This window comes from Eptatretus burgeri, chromosome 16, assembly GCF_056783735.1.
Source record: "Eptatretus burgeri isolate ZD-2024b chromosome 16, Ebu_testis_v1, whole genome shotgun sequence".
NCBI classification, from domain to species: domain Eukaryota; kingdom Metazoa; phylum Chordata; class Myxini; order Myxiniformes; family Myxinidae; genus Eptatretus; species Eptatretus burgeri.
Window position 1 is genome coordinate 35,293,201 of NC_140976.1, and position 27,924 is coordinate 35,321,124.

Consider the following 27,924-nt stretch of genomic DNA (forward strand, 5'->3'; position numbering starts at 1 on the left):
ACCAATTACAACACCACGTACACCACTACCACCACCACAACAAAATACTTCTGAACCTGTCGCTGATGCTGTGTGTAAAATGGATTTTCCCACAAAAAATGAGCATTTTTCCCCAATACAATGGTTGGAAATATAATAAATCAACACAAATGACATTTGTATTGTTTTCCTTTGTAAATGCACATCACATGGAGTATTTATCACCTCTGAGAAACCTACAAAGAGAATAACAATGACAGATATCCCATGTTGTTAAAGTAGAATGGCGGCCATTTTGTAAAATGGCCGCCAAAGCTGACCAAGGCAAAATCTCGAGTGGCTCCATATCCAGAATTGTTCAGATAACATTAGTCAACATATGTACCAATTTTGGTGTTTTTATGAAAAGTCGAACAATTGGTTTGCTATGCTGCAGTACTAGGAGGGGTATGATGCAAATTAAGCTTAAATGCACCTCGCTCCTGGCTATCTAGAAAGGGCAATATTTTTTCTCATCGGACAAACCTTAGTCGAGTAATGGTGAAAAATGTTAAAATTTCTGTAATTGGGTCAAGACCTTAAAATGATGTCAATGTCAAAAAAATTGTCTCAACCCCACAAACTCTTTATTCCCATTATTGATGCAACTTTTCATTCTGAAAGTCCCAGCCATATTGGAAATACAGCTCGGAATTTGCCAGAAAATGGAGAAAAACCTAAATGGTGGTTTGGTACTCCTCGGGGTGTAAGACCTTGACCTTTATTATGCTTAAATGTGGCTTACTCGAGGCTATCTAATTTCATTCCAATTGGACAAACTTTAGTCAAGTTATGGTGAACAATGTTAAAATGTCTATAATTAGGTCATGACCTTAAAATTACATCATGGTCGAATATTAGGTCAACCGTGCATACTTTACATTTGTATTAATGATGCAGAATTTGATTGTGAAAGTCCTAGCTGGAGCTGAGATACAGCATGGAAATTGATAGTTTGGAAATTTTGAGTTTTGAGAGTGCAGGAAAGAAAAATGTTTTTTTCCTAAATGCTGGTTTCGTACTCCGAGGGTTCTAAGAAACTCTGTGGTTCCATTAAAATTGGAGGTGTCAATTGTAGAAACAAAACCGATGACAGCAATAAGCTTTTCCACATGCTATATAGGGGGAGTTTTATTGACTAGTAGCCTACTTGTTAATGGAAACGACAAAAGCTCTTTCCCAGTGTTAGCGACAGTGCTTGCCAATGTACAGACATAAAGTAATCTAAAATCACAGGGAAAACTTCGGAGATACACTACTTTAAAGTTTCGGGACATATATGTCACTTTGTCCTTAAAGGGTTTAAACAAGGAACAGTTATGACTACCTGACATAAATCTTTCTCGAAATGTCTTCTTCCTATAACTGTTATTTTTCTTATTTAGTGACAATATAAAAACAAGTCGAATGAATGGGTAATATAAACATGTGACTAACCCCTGTTTTTCAGATACCATGTGTTTAGAAGGTGAAATATTTACTTGATGCTAATAACGTGACAGTATTGCATAAGAATGTTTTCATCTCACCAAGCGTTGCTCCAATCCTCTGCTCCCCGACACATTCCATGAGATGGGTGCTTCGTCGAGTGGTGAAAGACTTATTTCCTTCTCCACTGCTTGGTGTCCATTTTATTCCCAATGGCTACTCGCTCTCACCACCAGTACTTGGCAAGTATGGTGGGTATGCTGTGCGTACACCCTTTTATATGAGTGAATAGAAGCCTTTGTCCTGCAGTAAGCTGAATAAGCTGCTTCAAGGGTTTTTAATGCTACACATCCAGCACGTCCTTTTGTAACACATTGTGGCGGTTGCGGCCCATAACATACTGTGACGTAACATATTGTAACATACTGTGATGGGTTGGACTTCATGCACACCGCACAACAGAGGGAAGGGAAGCACACACGCATAGATATGAGTCAGATATTTCCTTAGTATTCTGTTTAGAGTAAGGTAAATTGTATTCTTGTGATCGATATGAGTTGCATGCATAAGCAGCACAAGGGCCTGTCCCTTTTCCCCCTTTCCATTCCCCTCCATATCTCTATCTTTCTATCTCTTCCATTTAACACCATTCTCTTCCATTCACTTTCATTAACATGTTCAGTACAATGCCTGCTCACAAAGCCGTTCACTCAATTGCTCGCCAAGAGGCAGAACAATGGTAATGTCCCGGCACCAGGGTGGCAGAAGTTGAAGGAACAGAAGTCGCTTACACAGAAGTTGTTTCAACCCCTTCACATACCTGCCCCTTAGCGTGACGACAATGTGGCACTGCAGCATGACGAGAGAGAGAGAGAGAGAGAGAGAGAGAGAGAGAGAGAGAGAGAGAGAGAGAGAGAGAGACGGAGAGAAAGAGACAGAGAGAGAAAGAGAGAGAGAGAGAGAGAGAGAGATACTAAGAACAGGGCAGAGAGAAAGAGAGAGAGAGAGAGGGAGAGAGAGAGGGTATGACCAGGGCGCACAGAGAGAGAGAGAGGGAGGGGGAGAGAGAGAGGCTATGACCAGGGCGCACAGAGAGAGAGAGAGAGAGAGAGAGAGAGAGAGAGAGAGAGAGAGAGAGAGAGAGAGAGAGAGAGAGAGAGAGAGAGAGAGAGAGAGAGAGAGAGAGAGAGAGAGAGAGAGAGAGAGAGAGAGAGATGATATAATCAGGGCACAGAGAGAGAGAGAGAGGGAGAGGGGGAGAGAGGGAGAGAGAGAGAGAGAGAGAGAGAGAGAGAGAGAGAGAGAGAGAGAGAGAGAGAGAGAGAGAGAGAGAGAGAGAGAGATATGCTACGACCAGAGACAGCAGCTTGTGAGGGGAGGGGCAGGGTATAAAAACCCAGAGTGGGGGAGAATTTTCTCTTTCTCCATGATCACCTCAGCCAGATCAAGCAGTTTGAGAGCCTGTTCCCCCAGAGACATTTTCCGTCATCGGACAATGCTTCTTACTCTTTATTTTTCTCTCCGGGATGTTCAACATGACACGGCTCCAGCGCCGTATTTTCCATCTCCTCCATGAGAACAGCGGCACCTTCCAAACGTCAAAGCCTGCCGATATTTGAACGGAACGAGTTGTCCTGAACCTGTTAAACATCAAGTCAGCCAGAGGGGTTCTGGCCCAGGACCCCAGACCATCGGGGCTCTGTTGCAAGGGGAAGTAGGAGTTCAGGTGTGCTGATTTCACAACAAAGTCCCTAAAACTTTCTCTTATCAACCTCTGTATTCTCTTTCCCTCTCAACCCAATTTCTCTGTGTCATTCCTCGTGGTTTCAGTATTGTAGATCTGTGTTAAGTGACTTCTTAAGTGCTCCGGGGTCGGGTATGATCGGTGGAGAGTTGGGGAAAATGTATATGTGTGTTTATTGTGCTTACTATATGTTTGAACTCTTGTAACATCATGAATGATTTCCCTCACCATTTTCTGAGGTAACGTCATTTTCTCTAATTTGCATTTCTTCCTCATTCCCTCCTGTCACTTTCCCGCTCTTTCGATTGCCTTGCTATGTAATAAATCATTGAAGTGTTGAAAGTGTCCTGATTTATCCTGCTTGGGGTTAGTCAGAAGAGCGTTCTCGGTGGGCAGTTGGTTGGAGTTCCCAATAGTAATGGTAGCCGATGTGAGACGGCATGTGGTGTTGGTTCGGTCGGCCAACTTAACCGCCGTGTAGTTGCAGGCACGATTCCCCATGTGCCGCGCTTGATTCACTGGTATGGCAAAGCGACTCTGGGCGCAAAGATCTGGCCCGAGTTCGACATTTCAGTTGGCATTTTTGGTCTCTCGAAGCAATGTCCGTAGCAATACGATATATTTGAATCCCTCCCAATGACAAATTAGTTCATCGCTCTCAAAAGTGCAATGCCATTCGGTGCTCCTAACTTCCTCAAAAATCCTCCACAGCAATCGTAAAAGGTTTGATGTGATGTGAGGAAAAGAGTTCGTCTGCGAATCAAGCAATCACAGACATCAAAACCATTGGCTGTGAACACCCTCATGACTCTTTCACGTTCTTTGAGAGATAATGAACCTAAATTAATCAATAAGGAACTCTAGCTGGTTCATGGGTTGACAATAATGGAAGGACAATGTGATCATGGTGTATTATTGCCTTAAGGTACATCCTATTGTTTGGGATATTTTCTCACTACCTGTATCAAAATTGTGCTGCTCAAGGGCGTATTCGGTGCTGCTAAAGTGGCTCCATGACAACAGTTCGATTGGGTAGTTTTGCCTTCCCAGTGGTAGTCAGGGAACATTTTTCTAATTTGTTCAGGGTGCTGGCGATAACTCACCTGTTCTTCATGAAGGCCAATGTGAGATCTTTATCATCCACCAACGGGATGGCACACTTTGTGATTTAGCACACCCACCTGCGTAGCACCAATCATCAATTTATAGTGAGGTCGAGAATCAAACCCAGACAAGATGGCGCAAAGGTAAGTGCACTATCTCTGTACCATAAATACCTGAAATGAATCCTACCACATTAAATAAGGCAAGTGTGTGTGAAAAATCAGAAAAAAATAGGGCTATACTGATGCCCACTAAATTGTGCATACATGTTGGTCGTATCCAGGGTCAAGTCATGGGCACAAATAATCCCCTCCTCACCCTGCGAGGGGAGGGGGGAATGACTTACGATTTTCACTTGTACATGTGCCACAGTGCAAGTGGTTTACTGACCCCTGCTGCAAACGGGAGTTATGAGCCACAACACACAATATATTTGCCCCACCTACACCATTATTCCCCACCGCTCCCCCACCCTCCCCATCGTCCACTCAAGGTTGTTCCCGAAGAGAGCGGGTGTTGCTCGTGTTTAAAAAATATGAAGTTGAATATGAAAACAATGAAACAAATAAACAAACAGAAAACAAGTGTGGGAACTATATAAAACAATTTCAAACGGAGCATAGAGCCAATTGATGGCTTGCTGGCATGTGGTTCGCTGCAGGGGAGACAACAAAGTGAGGACCAGCCGTAACTGGATGCAATGGCTGAAGATAAAGGCGGGTTATTATGGGGATTAGCATAGGCAAGCCGGCAATGGATACGGCAGGGGATATAAAATAGGAAAATCTGTACGGATTAGTGAAGCTTGCTCTGAAAAAGCTTGCACACACCACACACACACACACACATGCACATACACAAACATACGCACAGATGTGTCTTTGAAGCCAAAAAGGTATTAGCACATCAAATATAAATGTAATGATGAAAGTTCTTTCAATGACAAAAAAGCCTGCACGACATCAAATTTTGAAAGTGTTTGATGGAAGCTCAAATCCCCAACTCAAAGTGGTTATCACGAGGAGCGTGGCAATCCGAATGGCAGCACGCGTGCGTTGTTCAAAAGTTCAGTGTACATGTCCGATGGGCCAAACGCTTTTTTACCAATTCAAATCAATGTATTATAATCTCCAGTTTCATGTGTTCTCATCTGAACCCATGGCTCATGGTGTTCATGAACCCAGGTTAAAATCATGTGCTCTATACATTTGTCCATCATGTGCTTATTAAGTCCTTGCAATTTACATTGAAGCGCAATTATATCTCATAAAGTCTTTACACGTCTTTTGCACTCGTCATGATGTACATACAAGGTCCTCCAGGAGGTGTTGCATCCATCCATCCATCCATCCATCCATCCATCCATCCATCGGGCACACACTCTGTGCAGAGCATTGATGCTGCCTAAGCAGTCTCCTTGGCTATTGGGCACAATCCTGGATGGGTCACCACTCCAACAGAGGATACCGGCAAGCTGGCACTCATTTTGTTGACCTCAGAAGGATGACAGGCAGCGTCCAGGCATAGTCAACGCCACCTGGTATTAATTCAACAGCCAAGTGGGATTTGAACTCAGGATCGTAGGATCCCAAGCCCACCCACCACCCTTACCATTAAGCCAACACCAGGCACGGTGTTGATCACTCCAACACAAATTAATAAATATTTTGTCTTCAGAATACTTTTCAAGCCTGGTGTTGGCTTAGTGGTTTGGGTGGTGGCTTGGGATCCTTGGGTCCTGAGTTCAAGCCCCGTTGGCCACTGAATTAAAAATACACCAGGAGGTTGACTCAGCCTGTCATCCTTCCGAGGTCGGCAAAATGAGTACCAGTGTACTGGTAAGGGAGACACTGCATCATGATCAACGAGAAAAAGAGAAAAAGAGAGAGAAAAAGAGAGAGAAAAAGAGAAAAAGAGAGAGAGAAAAGAGAGAGAAAAAGAGAGAGAAAAAGAGAGAGAAAAAGAGAGAGAAAGAGAGAGAAAAAGAGAGAGAAAAAGAGAGAGAAAAGAGAGAGAAAAAGAGAGAGAAAAAGAGAGAGAAAAAGAGAGAGAAAAAGAGAGAGAAAAAGAGAGAGAAAAGAGAGAGAAAAAGAGAGAGAAAAGAGAGAGAAAAAGAGAGAGAAAAAGAGAGAGAAAAAGAGAGAGAAAAAGAGAGAGAAAAAGAGAGAGAAAAGAGAGAGAAAAAGAGAGAGAAAAGAGAGAGAAAAAGAGAGAGAAAAGAGAGAGAAAAAGAGAGAGAAAAAGAGAGAGAAAAGAGAGAGAAAAGAGAGAGAAAAAGAGAGAGAAAAAGAGAGAGAAAAGAGAGAGAAAAAGAGAGAGAAAAAGAGAGAGAAAAGAGAGAGAAAAAGAGAGAGAAAAGAGAGAGAAAAGAGAGAGAAAAAGAGAGAGAAAAAGAGAGAGAAAAGAGAGAGAAAAAGAGAGAGAAAAAGAGAGAGAAAAAGAGAGAGAAAAAGAGAGAGAAAAGAGAGAGAAAAAGAGAGAGAAAAGAGAGAGAAAAAGAGAGAGAAAAGAGAGAGAAAAGAGAGAGAAAAAGAGAGAGAAAAGAGAGAGAAAAAGAGAGAGAAAAGAGAGAGAAAAAGAGAGAGAAAAAGAGAGAGAAAAGAGAGAGAAAAAGAGAGAGAAAAAGAGAGAGAAAAAGAGAGAGAAAAAGAGAGAGAAAAGAGAGAGAAAAAGAGAGAGAAAAAGAGAGAGAAAAGAGAGAGAAAAAGAGAGAGAAAAAGAGAGAGAAAAAGAGAGAGAAAAGAGAGAGAAAAAGAGAGAGAAAAAGAGAGAGAAAAAGAGAGAGAAAAGAGAGAGAAAAAGAGAGAGAAAAAGAGAGAGAAAAAGAGAGAGAAAAGAGAGAGAAAAAGAGAGAGAAAAAGAGAGAGAAAAGAGAGAGAAAAAGAGAGAGAAAAAGAGAGAGAAAAAGAGAGAGAAAAGAGAGAGAGAGAGAGAGAGAGAGAGAGAGAGAGAGAGAGAGAGAGAGAGAGAGAGAGAGAGAGAGAGAGAGAGAGAGAGAGAGAGAGAGAGAGAGAGAGAGAGAGAGAGAGAGAGAGAGAGAGAGAGAGAGAGAGAGAGAGAGAGAGAGAGAGAGAGAGAGAGAGAGAGAGAGAGAGAGAGAGAGAGAGAGAGAGAGAGAGAGAGAGAGAGAGAGAGAGAGAGAGAGAGAGAGAGAGAGAGAGAGAGAGAGAGAGAGAGAGAGAGAGAGAGAGAGAGAGAGAGAGAGAGAGAGAGAGAGAGAGAGAGAGAGAGAGAGAGAGAGAGAGAGAGAGAGAGAGAGAGAGAGAGAGAGAGAGAGCTTTTGAACTGAATTGTCACCTTCACCAAAAGTTACTTTTCGTTGAGGCATGTTTCTGTTTGTATATTGACTGTAAAGGCAAAAAGGAATCTTTTTTTTGTGAAACTAGACATCACAGATCAACTCGAGTACAAGGACGTTGAACGGATTATTATATGTTCCGTCTGCTTTTCTGCTCAAGGGCAAAGCAGAGCCAATACAAGCCATTAGAGGAGAGAATTATCCACGTTTACGCCATGGTGAGTTTTCTAATTGTGCACAATGAACATTAATCATTACAATGCAATTACAAGATAGAATTTTAGAACCATATTGGACCTCAGGCAGACCATTCAAATGCGTATTATTCTTTTGCACAAGCTAAATGGAGTGCTTGAACACAAATGGATCCAAAATCAAGATTGATTTTGATGCAAAACGACAGTGTTACAAATTTCTTGTTGTTGCCAATGATAGCAAGGTAGTCGTGTGGAGTTGCATCGCCGGGTGAAGTGCCCGTGTAGTGATTTGACTATTCGTGTTTATGATCAGCCACCCACCCCCCCACGGAGAATATTGAAAGAGGAACTTGGCATCACAAAATACAAAAGGAGGAAGCACAAAACTTACCTGCCTTTGATTGAATATCAGAAACATAAGATCGATGCACATCCTCCAGAGAGCCTATTTAATGCACATCACAGCATCCACTAATTGGCCTGGGGCTTGGGGCGAGTGCTCCAACAGGCAACCAGCACAAGTGGTTGTCCTCCTGGAGTTGTAATGCTGCTCTGTTGCTTTGCCCTTTTCCAACTTGGACAGCAAATGGCTCCCTCGCTTCATGACTCGGCAAGCTGCTTACTATCTATCCTTTGTGGTGTCAAGAGTCTTCTGGGAGCTTGGACCCAAGCCGGATCTTCAAACGATCCTTTCGATTTACCCCATTCGATGGGTGATAAATGTCAAAGGAGTGCTTATCTGCATTCTTTGAATATCCGTCTTTAAAGCTTTTCTGTCTCTTGAAGATTATCTTTGTACCGTTGATGATGCTTGAATGCAGAACCAGCAAGTAAACCTGCTGAAACCACGCATTTTAGCACGGCACACCATTGTAAGAAATAAAGGGGGGCGGGGGGGAAATCGACAGGAGAAATGAGAAGGTGAATATCACGAGATGCACGTACACCATTGACAAACACACTTCATGTTTTTATCCATTATCTTCGCTTTTTGCGACTCATCCAATTAATTTGTAAACATCCATCGCTCGTCAGAGAACAAGAATATTTCGCCAGTCCACCGGAGCGGCAGACGGGGCTTTGCAATCACTTATGTGTGTCTGTCATGATGGTAACTTTTTTTTTTTTTACCATTTGAGCTTTTGTCATCAAATTTTCAAGAAAGCTTTATTATGAGAATATGGGGGAGAAAATGAATAATTTGATCAAAAGGTCAAAGGTCAGGATTACATAAAATCATCAATTTTCATCCGATTGACCTGAAATTTTTATAATTTGCAAATTGGGTCACTGAATTGGTTCACCAATCAAAAGTTTGACACAGATTGTTTTTAGGTCAAAAGGTCAAAGGTAAACATTGCAGTAAATCTTCAATTTTTGTCCGGTTGACTTGAAATTTAAGCAGGGTTTGCATGTTGGGTCACTGAAGCCTAAAAGACAATTTTTTTGAATTTTTATCTCCACCACCAAAGGTGAAGGAGGTTATGTTTTCACAACTGTTTGTCTGTTGGATTCGCTAGATATCCCTTATTGTCGGGTTTTCCGTGTGTGTGTGTGTGTGTGTGTGTGTGTGTGTGTGTGTGTGTGTGTGTGTGTGTGTGTGTGTGTGTGTGTGTGTGTGTGTGTGTGTCTGCAACGCGAGGCTCCACAGCACAAACCAGCAAACCAATTTCGATGAAACTTGGCGAACAGGTGCCATATGGGGTGGGAATGTATGCGTTTGAGTTTCGTTGCCAAGCAACCACCCGTTGCTGTGCAGCGGCCAAAAAACCGCGTTCACTATTTTCAATACTTGTCCTACAGTTTTGAATGTGGAGAAACGAGACTTCGGAATTAAACACTTCGAGATATTTAAATTTTTTTACTCTAGCCGATTTTTGATTTAGGTTTTATTTTTCAAATGGTAGTCCTTCAAAAATAGGGCGTCTATTTACCGTCATTTTTTATGAGGGGCTTAGGAAAGTGGTCGGAGCTTAGAGAAAGTGGACGTGATTGATGAAAAGTGGGAGTGGCGTCGGAAAGTGGGCGTGGCTTACTCGGACTTATCCGGGCGGCAATCTATATTCCGGGCGATCAGTCGGGCCGACTCGACTTGCGGCTCCGTCAGAGCGATCAGTTGGCGGCCGACCCCCGGCCCGTAACAATATATAGCACGATATGTCAAAACGTTGTGGACTGCTTCGGATGAAACTTGGTGTGGACAGGTTGGGTGTGTGACCTCGACGAATTTATTTGAGTTTGGAGAAGATCTGGATCTCGATATGAGAATTATATATTTTGTAAAGTGATTCTTTACCATTGAGAGATTGGGCCAAAAATGATATACAGCATGATCTTTCAAAAATGTATTGCACCTGATATGTTCTCATGGATCAGATATTTCGTGGCAGAGGCATGCGCTCTACCAAGTGCCCTTCTAGTTTTTAGCTGTTTTCGTCATTTTTAGCACACGGACGAAGAAGAAATCTAAATATAAGGAGCACTTCTATTTTATGAAGAGAGTCAGCATACTTGAAGACCACAAACATGCTTCCTTAGGATGTCCTTAAAATGTTTGAATGGAGGTAAGTCCGACAATCATGGCCGGACCAGTTCACATGAGTACTGTTGTGCTTATTAAGTTCCATGCTGACAACATATGCATGGTGTGCATGGACGTTGTATTACCCATAAAGTTGAAATTGTGATTATTGCTATTGCACCAGAGAGACACCTGAAGGTGAAATTATCTCATCCCCATGTACGACATCAAACATATCACCTCTCCAAATGACAAGATCAGTTCTGAGACAGCCATGCATACCCAGAAGCCTCCTGAAATTACAAGGAGACTTGCTAAGCCCCGATAAATTTGCTCCCATGTCACCACAATAGGAGGATTGCCTCAACTTCTCTGATATGCACAAGTTGCAGGTGTCTCACCTGAAACTCGCTCTGTGATCAGCACTGAGGGAGCCAATGAGAACACAGCAAAGCCAGTTACGTCACATCTGCATTTTTCACAATAACATATTCAAGGAAATTTCCACAGGTGTGATACATTGTCCAGTCAGGGTAAACCACCTGATTTAGTAGCATGTTCACTCAGAAATAAAGTAGAATTCATCTCAACTATTTCAAATATTACTTTTCATTTCCATAATTTGAAAAAAAAAACAGAAATGACATCCATGCATTTGAAATTCACCAAAAAATGTTTGGAGTTCATGGGAGTGTTGGTCTGATGCTCATGGTTGGTGCACATTATGCAAATGTAAGAGTCACTCTTTAATAATCACCTGGCATGAGCACAGATGAATCACCCCAGTGTGTGACCAACTTAACAGGAAACTGGTGAAGGATTATTAGAATTCGCTGAGAAATTTTAAATGATGTGCTACTCGCATTTGTATGAAAACATTAATGTCGAAGAGAAGTTAATCGTGATGGAAATAATATCACACATTTTTCTCACCACAAATCAATGTGCTGCACGAATGCAACGAGTGATTAAACTGATTAGCCGAAACAAAATTCTTGAAATATTTTAACAAAATATGGTGTTCCATGAAGTGGAGGAGGCCACCAAAAAAAAAATAAAACATTCCCATGACTTCTCAACTTGTCAAGAGTCATTGATGGTCTGGGATGACTATTTCTATATGTGAAATTATATGCCACATTACAACAAACCCAAATCTTCAGCAAACAGAAGTAATAGTAGCAGCAGCAGTGGTAACATCTATCAGCCAAATTATACTGCATGCCAGGGACTTTAATTTTTTTTGTATACACTGTCGAAGCTTGTATGAGAGCCAACAAAGAATGCAAAACAAGGGGAGCAGGAGATAAGAGGAGTGGGATAGAGAAGAACAAAACAGTGGGGAACCGAGACATGAGAAGATTTGTGGAAGGGAGAGGAATGGGGTGGGATACACAGGACTTGCTTGGGTATTGCAAGATGTTAAGGCCCACAGACCTGCTTGAGGGTGTGGTCATTTATCTTTCTACAAGGGTTCATACAGGCAGTACACTGCTTTTGCCTTCAATTTTAACAGTTCTGTTCTTCATTCTCTTCTATCATTTTTTAGTCTCAGGATTCTCTCTCCATCCACTACTTCTCGATGTATGAATTTTTGTCATCTGCTGCTTGGCTGCATCATTTTCTGTGGGTGTGGTTGTGTCGCTGATGCAATGCCTCCTGTTACCAACAAGCTGGTACTCATTTTGCCAACCACTGAAGGATGACAGGCTGAGTAATGGATGAGCTTCAACAGAGGACTTCAAAGTCTAACATCACAGATACATCCTGCTGGATTAATCTGGTTTCAGACAGTCTAACAAAAATATTCCTCACCCATGTTCCTTAACCCTTTGATGTTCTTCTCTGATTTAGCAAGATGAAACTTGGCCCAGTAGTAGAGTAGCCTTCCTCGGTTAAGCCTTCTCCTCGAGGAAATACACTAATCAGGCCTTTAGATTACATGCTGGCTCCAGTGGACTAACAGTGTGCCCAAAATAAATTCACCCAATTAATGTCCCCAAATTGGTAGCACGGTTAATCAAAATAAAAGCATTGGCTGTTGTCAAAAACAAATTCAAGTGCAAATGTTTGGAAGAGGGAAATACATGTAGCTTTCAAAATCCTCCCATACAGATGATTATATTGTTGCGGTTCTGTAAAACCGCATTCCTCTGAGGCAAAATGCACACAACATACAACGATCCCAAGGTAGCTGTTTCAATTGCATGTGTTTAGTTAGTCTTTTCCATATGTCTAGTGGGTAAATGGGAAAGATGGTTGCATCGGGCTCTTTTAATTAGGTCTTCAACCTTCAATATTTGGACTTCTTCCACTACTTTTGCCCCGCGTTGTCCCACTCACACGAAATACGCAAGCAAGTGCGAAAACAAACCAATAGAAATCAAGCGAGCAGAATAGCGGGCACTTCATTTGCATATGCGTGCCATTTCCATTCATAACTGCACGCCAATTTTCAACTGCCCTCTCACCTAAGACCCTCATTCTGCTCACCACGCTGCTACTGCTTTCACCACAACCACTCCACATGACTACCAAAAATCCCTGCAACAACTTACGTTACATCTTCATTACAAATGCCACCATTAGGGACAAACCTCTCCCTCTCCGCAGAGATGCCGCCATCACAAGCAACTTCTGCCTCTTCGCCGCAATGCCACATTACAATCTCTTCACTGCAAATGCCACAATCCTCTCTTTGCTCTCTACAACTGCCGCAACTGCCACTTATTCATCAAACACTCACCTCAGCCTCGAGAGACGCTGAGGGAACAAGGGTCAGGTATTTTACTGGGCACAATTCGAAACACAAACGTTCGCTGGAGCTCGTTTGAGAATGTACAGGTAGTGCGTGGATTTCTCAAAATTCCATGCTTGAAGGGAGGCGACAACATGTTCAGGGCCATTGAGCACTTCCAAGAACCATGGCCCCATGTCAATGTCAGAGCTCCGATGCATGGGCAGGCCATTTTTTGGTTTCAGAGCCCAGCAGGGCATGACCACGACCCAGGACAACCACTATGGGTCAATGTTAAGGCTAGAAATAATCAACAGCCCCGTTTGATCCAATTATTGGATCCTCCCCCGCACAGGGCTCATAAAAAGAGCAAATTCAGCTCAGTTTTGTAAGGATCGCCAGGAGGAAGATATTGCCAGATACCTGACCTTGCTGGACATGCAAGAAGACTGCAGCAGACTTCAGACCTAGCCAGGGAAACAGGCAGTAGTAGATGACACAAAAAAGGCAAGCGTCGGCGCTGAGCAAGTGGCAGCACGAGTCAGCACGGTCAGTGTAAATCACAAGTGACAATTATGAGCCGGGGCTCCTCTCATTCTATCAACGCTCAGTTCGGCTGCATCCTGCAGCAACATTTACACATACAGATTCTTACACTATTACGATTGGGTCTTTCTCTGATGCATCTATCTCAACCATCTATCTCTCATCTACTGTGGATGCACAACAGCAATCGGCACAGGCAAACCCGGCCAACCATTCTTTTCAGAGCGACCAACCGTTATTTTCAGAGTGACCAACCATTGTTTTCTGAGCGACCAACCGTTGTTTTCAGAGCGACCAACCGTTGTTTTCAGAGCGACCAACCGTTGTTTTCAGAGCGACCAACCATTGTTTTCAGAGCGACCAACCATTGTTTTCAGAGCGACCAACCGTTGTTTTCAGAGCGACCAACCGTTGTTTTCAGAGCGACCAACCGTTGTTTTCAGAGCGACCAACCGTTGTTTTCAGAGCGACCAACCGTTGTTTTCAGAGCGACCAACGTTATTTTCAGAGCGACCAACCATTCTTTTCAGAGTGACCAACCATGCTTTTCAGAGTGACCAACCATTCTTTTCAGAGCGACCAACCGTTATTTTCAGAGCGACCAACCGTTTTCAGTGACCAACCATTCTTTTCAGTGACCAACCGTTCTTTTCAGAGTGACCAACCATTCTTTTCAGAGTGACCAACCTTTATTTTCAGTGACAGACCGTTATTTACAGCATGACCAACCGTTGTTTTCAGAGCGACCAACCATTGTTTTCAGAGCGACCAACCGTTGTTTTCAGAGCGACCAACCGTTGTTTTCAGAGCGACCAACCGTTGTTTTCAGAGCGACCAACCGTTGTTTTCAGAGCGACCAACCGTTGTTTTCAGAGCGACCAACCGTTGTTTTCAGAGCGACCAACCGTTGTTTTCAGAGCGACCAACCGTTGTTTTCAGAGCGACCAACCGTTGTTTTCAGAGCGACCAACCGTTGTTTTCAGAGCGACCAACCGTTGTTTTCAGAGCGACCAACCGTTGTTTTCAGAGCGACCAATCGTTGTTTTCAGAGCGACCAACCGTTGTTTTCAGAGCGACCAACCGTTGTTTTCAGAGCGACCAACCGTTGTTTTCAGAGCGACCAACCGTTGTTTTCAGAGCGACCAACCGTTGTTTTCAGAGCGACCAACCGTTGTTTTCAGAGCGACCAACCGTTGTTTTCAGAGCGACCAACCGTTGTTTTCAGAGCGACCAACCGTTGTCAAACCACGAGATCATGATCATTCCCAGCCACCACCCACATATAACATGATCATGGTCCCTAATACAGCTATGGCGTGTTTCTGTGGACCATCAAGGAAGGATATACACACTGCCTTGGGAAAGTATTCACACCCCTTGACTTTTTCACATTTTGTTGTTACAGCCTAAATTTAAAATGGATTAAATTTAATCTTTTTGCCACCAATATACACCAAATACCCCATAATAACAAAGTGAAAACATTTTTTTTAGAAATGTTTACATATTTATTGAAAATTAAATGCATAAATATCGAACTTACATCAGTATCCAGTCCCCTGAGCCAATACATCATAGAAGCGCCTTTGGCAGCGATTACAGCTTCCAGTCTTCTTGGGTATGTCTGCATCGGCTTGCACATCTGGATTTGGGGATTTTCCCCCATTCTTCCTTGCAGATTTGCCCATGCTCTGTCAAGATGGTTAGGGAGCATAGGTAAACAGCAGACTTCAAGTCTTTCCACAAATTCTCAATGGGATTCAAGTCTGGACTTCAGGTAGGCCTCTCAAGGACTTTCACGTTCTTGTTCTGAAGCCATTCGAGAGTCTCTTTGGTTGTATGCTTGGGGTCATTGTCTGGTTGGGAGGTAAATCTTCACCTGAGTCTTAGTTCTTTTGCACTCTGAAGCTGGTTCACCTCAAGGATTTGCCTGTATTTGGCTCCATTCAATGTTCTCACTATCCTTACAAATCTTCCAGTACCTGCCGCCAAAAAGCATCCCCATAGCATGAGGCTGCTTCACAGTAGGGATGGTGTTAGATGGGTGATGAGCTATGTTCAGTTTCCACCAGACGTAGCACTTTGCATTCAGGCCAAATATTTCAATTTTCTTCTCATGAGACCACAGAATCTTTTGCCTCATGCTCTCAGTCTTTCAAGTGTCTTTTTGCAAACTCCAGGTGTGCTGTCACATACCTTTTTTCAGGAGTGGCTTCCATCTGGCCAATCACCCATGAAGCTTAGATTTGTGAAGTGCTGCAAAGACTGTTGGGCTTCCAGCAGGTTCTCCCATCTCCCTGACCAAGGTCCTTCTTGCCTGGTTGCTTAATTTGGTCTTGCTCTACGAAGAGTCTGAGTTGTTCGATCCATGTTGTTTAAAATTTCCTTATGATGGAGCTCATTGTGCTCTTGGGAACTTTCAACACTCTATAAATTGTTTTATACTGTTCTCCAGATCTATGCCTCCTCACAATTCTATTTCCGAGTTCTACGGACAGTTTGTTGGACTTCATGGTGGAGTTTCTGCTCTGACATGCACTGTTAACTGTGAGAACTTATAGAGAAAGGTGTGTTTCTTTCTAAATCATGTCCACTCAAAAGTATTGGTCACAGTTGGAGTCGAAATAAGTCTTCGAGATATGTCAAGGATGATCAAAGGTAATTGGATGCACCTGAGCTCAGTTTGAAGTGTCAAAGCAAATGGTTTGAATACTTATTGATGCAAGACATCACGAGTGGTGAAGGTTGTGGTCTGGTCAAGTTTCATCGAAATTGTGTGTGGAGTTTTGGAGAAGAGAGCAAATACACATTTTTTGGGGGGAAGCTGTTAGGTTCTACCCCCCCCCCCCCGTTGAGATCCTTTAGACTCCAATTTTTGATATGCCATAAACACACTTTAGCACAGTCTGGGTGATCAATGTTGTGGTCAAGTTTCATCAAAATGGTGTTTGTGGTTTTGGAGAAGAAAGCAAATTCATATTTTGAGGGCAATCCCCCCAATAGAACCCCCCCCCCCGTGAACCTCCCCCTTCCCCAGAAACATGCTCAAGAGAAAGACACTGTGATGAAACAGAATTTTTTTATTAAAAGGCATTATCTCTAAACACATGCTTTTCAAACGTGTGGACAAATGAGAGAATCTTCTGATGTGCTCGTGGAAACAAGACGGAAGTTCGCCCTAATTTTGGATATTTATGCCAAGATCCATGCAAGAGCACAAATGGAAGGGATATTTGCCGGTGATTGACGCGTCGTTCAAACCGACAAGCAACTGTGCATTGGCAGACAAAAGGACCTGAAAGGATTGTATGTAAGGAGTAAATAGTGCACTTTGTTATAACATGCCGAGAACTGCATTGTGTTTGGAAATTGCTTAACAAATAGTGGAGATGTGCCGGTAAAGAAGCAATCTTTGTAGGGGAGCATAGCGAATGTTCGGCGTGAGAAGATATGCAGTGTTAAATGGCAAGCCATGTGCAGACAATTTGTGTTCTCTACCTTACTGGGCAATCTTGTTTGAAGTAAAGACACTGTGTCTCAGTGCCCTGGCATGATTCAAAATTTGATGCTTCTGTATAAAATATTTTTGTGTTTCTTATGATGTCTGTAATTAAAATAGCATTACTCCACTCATCGTTTGTGTTGGTTTGCCAGCGAGCACAATAGCCTCGTGTCTGAAGTGTTCTGGGTAGTATCAGTGGCTATGTTTGTGGTGATGTCTTGACTTGAGAAACTATCTTTATGATAAACAGATGAAAATCAGATGGACTTCAATAAGGTCAAGAAGAGTCAGTGATGCGAAAAGCTTTTATTCCATTAACTGCAATGTGAGGTCATGGTCTGCAAAATACCACATGTATGGGATGTTGTAGACTGTAGAGTAACATGATTTGAACAAAACTTGCCCAGATGACAACATATATTTTGTAGTGCTCTTTTGAGGAGGTAAACTTCATGTATCATTAAATCACAGATATAACCATCAAAAACGATTGGAGATGGTATGGTATCGGATTAGATAGACCAGGAGGGCCATGGAACAAAAATAATCCCATGGAGGAATGGCGCTGGAAGCAGCACCACCCATCAGAATACTGTGATGCCATCCAGCGTGGCAAAGGCTTCGAGAAAGGTCTACTTATGACCAGGCCGACAGAATAAAAGGCGTTTTTAAGGAAATTTAGATGCCGTGACCAGAATTGTGAGAAGGTAATTATGATGTATATATATATATATATATATATATATATATATATATATATATATATATATATATATATATATATATATATATATATATATAATGTGATGTGATTTTTTCCTTTAAAGTAAAGTAGAGAAGGTCAATGTGTGTTTCATCATTTCTATAGTTGTTTGAAAATTTTAATATCTGAACTTTGTTTGTGTCCATTAATCCATATATATTAACAGATAGAATATTCATTTTATCAAATTTCGGCATATCTCTCAATGACATTGGAAACTTTAAATCTTTAATATTTAATGTATTCTCATATTTCTTATGAGTTACTCTTTCAGTATTCCTTTTTGGAGGATGTAGGTGAGCAAGAACAGTCCATAGAAAGCATTTATTATCATTGTTTTGAATCTGCACAAATGCCTTTTAAAGTTTAATCTCTTTTGATAAATCAATGTGTGAGGAAGCCTTGAGAGGATCTGATTATAGTTTGTGTTTATCCAAAAATATTATTTTTAAAACGACGAATCCATGTTGTCATTCACATTTTGTTCATATCTCAGAAGTTCACACATACATCAAAATCGAAGAAATCTTGGAATGATGTGATAAAGTGATGATTTGTTCTCATGTAGGGAGTCTCTTCACCACCTTCTCTTGTCATTTTTCTTTTTACTCCCTTATAAAACTTAAAAGTATTGATTAGGCTCAATGTATTTTAAATTACAATTTCAATTTTGGGTAACTATAAAAATTGTCTCAATGATTGATGTTGGTTTTTGGTCTTTAAAGTGAAATAATTATATTTTATATGGCCTTTAAATGATTCTTCAATATTTTGAATAGAGTATCCAAGTATGCCCTTTTCATTCTTCTTGTGCTTTTGTGTTTAAAGGTGTCTATTATCATTTAAAAAAAAAAGAATATCAATATTTCATGCATCACAATGCATATATTTTAAATATATTCCTTCAACAGATCTTTTATGTTTTTGTGTTTGAATGTGTCTATTATAAAAAAAAATTGAAGAATATTAATATTACAGTCATCACAATGAGTTATATTCACTGTATTTATAAAGTTTAACTTTGCTTAAAATATAAATAAATTCTTGGCACAGGTCCAAGTTAGTTAGTCTCTTTGATGAAGACTTTAAATATTAGAACCTTATTTTTCAATTTTTTTTCATCATCTTTGTCTTTTGTAATTCCTTTGAATAAAATGAAATTTTCTTCATGAAAATCTTGTGGTGATATATATGTGAACCCACCAACTTTTTTACTTAATATATGCAATGTATCAAGACATGTAAGGCAAGTTTTACTCAATCTCTACATTTGTATAAGATACTGAGAAATATGTTTGAGGATGTAAAATTGAATAAAGATAAATATAACAACTACTGGATAAAAATATTTATGACTGATAATATGAGTTCTTCTACTTCTTTCAGTGGAAGGGCTTTTAGTATATCTGGAAGAACATCAATTAAAGGAGCTCCAAAAAAAGTTTCTCCTCTCATTCTAGGAATATATTCAAAACTAGAAAAAGCAATGAAACAAGAAAAAGTATCAAAAAAACAAAACCCTGATGGATGAGGTTTTAGAAAGAAAAGATAAGACCATCACCAATAAGCATTGAGCGATTTGCATTTCTTTAACAGCCCTAAAGATGTAAATCTAGATAAAATAAAGGATGTTAATATATCAGGTGAAATGACATTTCATTCAGTAGTAATTAAGAACCATTTTAAAATTACCTTGAACATATAAATTGTAGTTGTTGAATCTGTTAATGAAAACAAGTATATCGATATAGATGGTAATGTTTTTTTTTCTACTAATTAAATAAGAGTCATTATTCAAGTGAAGATTTTGAAGACTATGATAGTATCTCTTTTGGAACAGAAGACAGTTATGATACTGAGAGATTGTGTTCAAATGATAGTTATGAAAGTAGTTTCATAGATGTTCATGAGAGTACTGATGAAAGTACTGAAGATCATACCGAAGATGAATTTTTTTTCAGTAAAGTTTTACGATATGAATGGAATACCAAATCTTGAGCCTCTTGATTTCCCTGATTCTCCATATGACAAATTTGAGAATTGTCCTGCATGTGATAGAGTGGGAATAAACACAGTCAAAGCCCATATACAACGTATATTCTGTGACTATCTTCTAATTAATGAAAATAAAAAATAGAAAAAGGAACATAACTGTTTCAAAATTACACCAAAAATTAAATACTTTACAAGATTAATAAGAGAAGTGAATGTTAAGTACGAGGGTGATAATACACCTTTTATGACAAGAGAAGTGACTGAACAAATGACGGTAATGTTTCATGGATTGATGATGTATATGATTCACGATTGTCATTTTCATGGAAATATCAACACAAGATATTGTAAAAATAAAATAATGGCTTATCTTGAAATCAAACCTGAATTCAGGATAAAACATAGAGTTTACAAAAAGGCCAATAAAAATTTTAATAATTTATTTTCTAAATACATAAATGAATGACTTTTTACCCATTTGGGAAAATAAGAAAAAATGTAACAACCATAAAAATCTTCCAAATGCATAAAGATCTCATAGTTGGTTCAAGCGGATGTGGAAAAACCTGCCTGCTTTTAAAGATACTCCTTACTCCCAACTTTTTAGATTTTGTTGTTTAATAATTATCACAGTCAAGTTTTTAAACTGAGTATCAACTACTTTCACAAGGTTTTAATGCAGGTCTTCATGAAGAAGACATAATTGGTTTGCTTGAATTTCAAAACAAACTAAATGTTTATAACATTGAAGATATAATACAACTATTTTGTGATACACAGAAATGTAAAAATAAATCAAAACCTATAACTTGTATTCTTCTTTATAATACAGATGATATACCTTCACCCCAAGATTTGGAGAAATCAAAAAATAATCTCGTTATCTTTGATGATTGTGTTAATGAAAGAAGCCAAACGGTTATGGATAGTTATTACACAAGAGGGAGGCATTCTTCTTGTAATTGTGTTTATCTTCATCAATCATACTTTCAACTCCCTCATCGCTCGATAAGAAATAATGCTAAAACTTTTATTTTATTCAAGTTAAATTCAATCGATATAAAAAAATTGGAGAGCCAATTGTTCTATGTTGTGGAGTAAAACAGATGTTGAGGAGTACATGAAACAGACCACTGGAAAATATCAATACATTGTTGTGAAACAAGATGAGATATTGAGGGATATATATTTTTTAACAATTACATACATAAATGAGAGTTGATATTATGAATCTTGTGGGTAAATCTGCTTCTGGGAAAAACTTTCATAAATCGAGGTTCTTGAATAGTGAAAATGAAAATATTACATGTTTAAAAAAAACAAACACCCTGTGATATGTATTGTGTCAACAACAACCAGAGTAATGTGACAAGGAGAAGTAGAAGGTAAAGATTATTACTACATTTCAATAGAGGAACACATGCGATTGAGGAACCAAGGTCAAATATTGGAGGAGGTCTCTCTTGGTACAACAAAATATTCACATTGTAAGAGTGAGTTAAAGAAACTAAAATCTGGTGGTCTTGGGTTATTTGAAACTAATCCAGAAGGAATGAGACAAATTATTAAACATCTGAGTGGTAATGGAGTTAAGATTTTAGCATTCGGCTTTTATTTTGATGAAGAAACTCAATGCAAGTGTATGAAAAGCAGAGATACAAGTATTAGTGAAGAAGAAATTACAACTCGCATTAATGCTAATAAAGAATTTGATGAAATATTTAACAAAAAGAATTTATTTGAACATATCTGCTTTCATGATAAAGAAAAGGAAAATTTCCCCAATGACCTTTATAATTCATTAAATGATATTTTCCAATCAATAAATGGATGCAAAAGAACAAGCAAGAAGATTTAAGGAACATAAAGAGTTGGTTTCAAAAGTTGTAAAACAACAGTAAGATGTAAATAAGAAATGTAGACAGAAATTCTCAGGTGAAGAAGTGTTTGAAAGAAACGATAATTTTTTTAAACCACTTTAAAAAAGAACTCCCCAACAAATGTCCACAGTTCCGATGATACAATACACTCTAAAAATTTTCAACTGATAAAAAGATTTTCATCAAATGATGAAGCAAGAAGTAGAAGATATAGGAGAATTAGAATATGAAGATGATGATGGATTATTTCAACAACTGGAAGGGATAAATCAACCCCCTGATTATGTTGTGAATGCTCTCCAAAACAATGAATATTCAATCGATTCAAAAACCATAGCAGGTCTCATTCCAACAGAACAACCAGCACTATTCCATCTTGTACAAGAAAAGGTATTGATATTTAATGATGAATTAATGTTCTTGAGTTCTGTTCAACTACCTGTTAAATTAACTGCGAGATTAATATTTCTTCTTGCAAAAGATGGAAGACAAGGTTCAACAGTGAGGGGTGAATCAAGTTATTTTGATAAACCATTGAATATAAAAAATGAGGATGATGGAGGATAGATTGATTTACTAAACTCGCTTGATTATGCAGTTTCTGTTGCGAGTTAAGGAAGGAAGAATGAAAAGGAGAAACACCTTATTGAGTCTTTAAGTCGGCTTGGTTCAGGTGTTAGTTTTCTTCCAAATGACTCATCACAATTAGTTTATAGACTGTTATTGTTGTTAGGTAGTAAGAAGGCTGGAAATAATTGTTTCAATGAAGCATCAGCCATTTTAAATCCGTTAATGAAGATGAAAATAATTAATAAATATCAATGCAAAGATATTTTATCCAATGTTAAATGAGTTTAATTCTCTCTCATGGTGAAAATGAAAAAAAAAAACTCATCAATTGTAGATGCCAATGAGAATTAATTTTTAAATTGTTGTAAGATGATAAAGAAGTATATATATATATATATATATATATATATATATATATATATATATATATATATATATATATATATATATATATCGATAAGATAATGGTAGGAATACTGCCACTGAATGTTGGAAGAAAAATGATTTGTGTTACCTTCTTTTCAAGACTATTTCACAAGTGTGGTGTTTTATAAAATAATTATATACATACTTTTTTGAACTTATAAATGAGAAGTACAATCCTTCATTTTAACTTCACGCATGATCACACATCTTCTTTCCCATACCCATTACAACTTGAACAAAAAATGCGGTTGATTATGTCTCTGATATATCTGAAATGATGAAATTTACACTATATTCATTTAGTGATAGAATGGGTAAGGTGGCTGTCGAAGGTTTTAATCCTGATATGGTAACGGGAACAAACGCAGACCCTGGTTATAGTCAAAGAAAGGCAATGTATAATGATGATACAAAAGCAGGTGATAGTTTTACCGTGGCAGTTCCTTTTAAAGGTATAATTGGATTTTGTGCTGATAAAGTTCTGTCTGGACTTAAAATTAGATTTAAACTCCACAGGAATGACAATGAAAATATATTGTTTTTTGGTGTTGGTAATATTTTTGGTGCTCAGAATAAATTTGTTATTGATGGAATGAATTGGTATATTACTGAATATACTCCTAATCTTAAAACAGAAGAGATGTGGAATAGAAGACAATTCAAAGAAACCAGGAAATGGATCATACCTTAAAATAAGATGTCAACAAGTTAAACTGAACTAAATCACTTCCATGTGGAATTTAGGTGTTCTCTAAGAAAAGCCACGAAACCGATGGCTCATTTTAAAGAAATCAGATGGAGATACTACTACTGATAAGAATAATGCATTGAGTGATAATGCGAAGGTGAAACAACTTCGCTTTTTTCTAGATGGAACATTTTATCCACGAGAGAGATTGGAAATTGATTGGGTAAAAAATGATTATTCTGAACCATGCAAGTCCTCCCAAAAGGTGCGTGAAAGTAATGCAAATAAAGAACCGATTTTGGATATGGTTGCATTTAAAAGCCTAAATACAATCAACACGATTGACTTGAGCACTCGAAAGGAAACTATAATGTCGAATAGAGTGGATACTTCCCAATACATTGAAAGAGGAGAGAGTGAAGATGTTGATACATATTGTTTGCTTTTTTTAAGAAACAGAATGACAGATTAATACAGATAATGGTGTTATGATTTATCTCACATAATTTTTTGATAAATAAATGAATAGTAAATTGCCAAATGGGGTATATGTTAATCAAATCAATCTTAATAAGCAATCATTTTGTATTCAAAATCAAAAGCCTTGTATGATTAATGTTAATACAATTCAGAGATTGAAAAACCTTGGCATTTCCTGGACAATTGTGAATACTGTCGGACCCCGCTATTCGCGGATTCACTCTTCATGGACCACGTGTATTTGCGATTTATAAAATGTGATCTGCTTCGACATTTGCGGTCTTGTGCTTCGCGTCTTCGCGTTTCTTTTTTTTTATTTTTTACAGGATTTTTGATTTTCTCTCATGAAGCATGAACCACTAGGAACCTATCCCCCCCTTTTCCATTGAAACAATGCCCCGACATTCGCGGATTTGACACTTGCGACATTTCACAGGAATGTATGCCCCATGAAAAGCAGGGTCCAGCAGTTTCTTGTTGTGTATCTGCACACGTCATGTTTGCATATGCCCTTTGTCAATACATGAGGTCAGATGCTATTTGGACATTATTTGGATAATATTCAGATTAGATGCATTCTCTTACCTTTCCTGTTGCTATGCTACCTTTTGTTGATGGAGTGGATGACGCAGAACATGGACTATGCAGGAGATAAAATGGAGGAAAGAAGCTAAGTGAGATGGACTGGAAGTACTTAATGATTATGATTACCGTATACATGAACCGCATGATGTGGCACTAATGTCAGTGTTGTTGCGTGTACCTGGACTGACCGACAAAGGCACTTAAACTAAACCTGGCCCAGATTTTCACGATCGGGCTGAGTTTGAACCACAAATGGCAATCTTTGGAGATATAACTCAGCCCTGTTCAGAACGGTTCTAACCCGATAATGGAGATGAGGCATAAGTCGATAACTTCTCCTACTCCACCCTGAGAGTGCTCATCTGTTCACCATCAGACTTACTAGTTTGTGTGATTCAGCCTGGAAAGAAAAGTTCATCCTTGCTTGATTTGATGCATTTCACATTGCGCTGACAAAAAGCATGCCAAACAATTGCAATTTTGATAATTACTTTGTCTGTGACATGAAATCATAATTGTACCAACCTGATTCATCAGCTCTTTTCAAAATGTGCAAAATACAAAACAAACTGTACAAAACAAGGATGATCTTTGATAGAAGAAAAGCTCTTTTGTTTGACACTTTGATCTGTGATAATGATAAGGATAGACACTTCATGTCCATTTCCGTAAAGACATTTAGTCGATATGTGAGTCCTCGATTGCACGAAGTATTTATTGTCAAAGCAGGACTTTTTCATCCAGATGTCTATCAAATTGGAGAATGAAGTTGATCAAAAATGGAAGAAATATTATACTTTGATTCTGAGTGGACAATGTTGAATGAACAGACTTATCTTACTTTAAATATGACATTTCAAGTTCCAGATAATCTTCTGATCTTCTCTGGAAGGTGTTCCTCTCAACTTTTTAGTAAAAGAAGCCATCTGGTACAAATAATTTTTTTTCTGTGAAAGTAATCAAAAGTATATTTATAATATCATTACTACTTCTTTAACAGTCCAAATTATTCCCATCTTGTGTGTTTTTCAGGGGATGTTTTTGGCCCAGGCCTTTCACGAACACGCTGGCCAGGCCTGACGTTCGACTGGACATGACACAAATTTGGAACTTAACCTTTGATAACTCGCCTACTCATGACACAGGACACAGGACACATGACACAAACTCGCCTACTCTTTCGCATTCACCATCTAATGCTAGCAGGTGGGAGACCCAGATTATCTGAGGGATGATGCACACATTGATTCTTCACACTACATGTGAAACACCTACAGGGTGATGGTTTATAACTCTGTATTCAAACCCAGGACAGAGAGCTCAGAGGCGAATACGTGTATCTCTATGCTATCCTGCAAGCCATAATTACAAGGACATTATAAAACAATGGAAGAAAAGAGTACACAGGATTTGAACCAGGGACAGTATCTTAACAATAATAAGATTAAAAATAGAAAAGGTGACCAGATGTGGCAGATGCCATAAGACCTTAATTGTAGGAAGCAAACACCTCATTAATTTTATATTTCTGTTCGGCCCCTCTTACTTGAGAGTCACGCATTTCCTTTGTGAGGAACATTAAGTTTGCTTACATCAGATTTTCTTCCGTGTTGCATGAAGGTGAGTTACGCTGTGGCATCTGTTTGTCTTCGAACATCCTGATGTAAGGTCTGGAATCCTGCATATCATCGAAACAAGATAGCTTGAGGTGATATGCAATGCAGATCTGATTGATCAAAGAAGGACAATAGCTAGTTATTGTGTGCAACTATTGTGTGCAACCTGTGGCTGCTGCTTACATCATTTTCTGAGGGCGTGGCTGTGGCGCTGATGCAGTGCTGTCCATTCCCAGTACACTGGTACTCATTTTGCAAACCTTGGAAAGATGACAGGCTAAGTCAACCCCACCTGGTGTTAATTCAATGGATGGAGGCTCAAACTCAAGACCCTAAGATCTTAAGCCAGCCACCTTAACCATGAAGCCAACAGCAGGCTTAGAAGGACAATAAGATTGAAGAATTTTTGTATACAAGTAGAAATTTCTGAAGACAATTCCCAGAGCTTTCTTTTTCAAAAGTGGAATAAATATTTCATCAGACTGGGAAAAAGAGGAGCACGGAGGCCAATGGAACTGCCGTCCTCTAAACGTGTTGGAGAGATTCCCTGAAGAATGCAAGTATATTATCAACATTTTAAGGAGGATGTTATAAAAAAAAAAAAAAAGGAATGACAAAGCGAATTGCAATCATGGTAGGTTGGAGAATTAGTTGGTTGGATGGTAAAGAACAATTTGAAAAAGCCTTGTACTTAGATGGTATTTGAGATGGTTGGATGTCACTAAACCGAGTCACCAGATTGACATGCAGACCATCATAATCACGAGAGAGAATGAGGAGAAAACCTTGGTAGGTGGTTTCTAGCAGGTGAAAAAGTTTTATGTCATTATGACTTGCAAAATGCCAGGTGGGGACCAGGGGGTTAGTTTTCCAGGGGCATCTAACCTAAGGGTGTTGTTGAGGGTTGGCATACATTAGCAGGCCTTGATATTACATTTGATATTACATTAATTTGGGCACATTATTAGTGAGTGTGGTGTCTGAAAGAAAGGGTGGGGAGGGGGGGCAAGGAAAGATAAATATTGAAGAGGAGGGGCATCCCCCCAGCCTTTGCTGAAAGCAGTTGTTTAGTTGGTGTGATAGGGAGGAAATGACAACATTGTCGTGACACCGGAGTCATGGGGGAGCCATGAGGGAGGGGCTGTCCCTGGTTCCTCTCTGAACTCACCGGGAATTGCAGGCCATCACATATGAATAACTACGTGTCCTGACTGGTCACTAATCGGCCACGAACACCAATACCTTGACAACGTGACACAGTGTACTCCGTCTGACAACCGTTTAGGAACACGTGATCGCTTTATCGGGGAATCGTGCCTTCAATGTGTACTTGATTAACTTACCATATAAGGTGCAGCCAAGCGGAGCTGCCAAGTACGCACCGGCTATTAAGCAGATTTGGGGATAAAACGTCCCGGCTAATCTAGGGTGCGGATCATGCGAGACCAATGGAGTAAATGACAAAAACGAGCTGGGTACTTTGTAACAGGCACATTTATTTAAACAAGCAAGGAAAATTATGTGGCACAGTATGGGATTTATTCAAATGTACAGCAGGGAAAGCAAGGAATTTGTGTGTGCGGAAAAAGACATGCAATATTCACAAAATAATAAGATAGTGCAGAGTTATCCCGAATATTATTGTGCAGTCTTAACTTATGCTATGACAGGTGCCATGGCACACACACACACACACACACACACACACACACACACACACACACACACACACACACACACACACACACACACACACACACACACACACACACACACACACACACACACACACACACACACACACACGACCTCCACTCCCCCTCTTC

The 27,924-nt window shown here is 39.5% G+C and overlaps 2 long non-coding RNA genes across 3 annotated transcripts in view; one reads left to right on the top strand and one right to left on the bottom strand.

The window, feature by feature from the left end:
* The window catches only part of LOC147010850 (uncharacterized), a 96,292-nt gene that overhangs the window by 53,101 nt on the left and 15,267 nt on the right, over positions 1-27,924 (bottom strand). Inside the window, exon 1 of one of the 2 annotated variants that reach the window (XR_015052227.1) lies at positions 1,548-1,679. The exons of the other annotated variant lie outside the window; for it this stretch is intronic. This is a non-coding gene — a long non-coding RNA (uncharacterized LOC147010850). Of the gene's footprint in view, positions 1-1,547; positions 1,680-27,924 lie in introns of those variants that run through there. 2 annotated transcript variants of the gene reach the window in all.
* The window catches only part of LOC147010851 (uncharacterized), a 96,307-nt gene that overhangs the window by 47,307 nt on the left and 21,076 nt on the right, over positions 1-27,924 (top strand). The window lies entirely within an intron of this gene.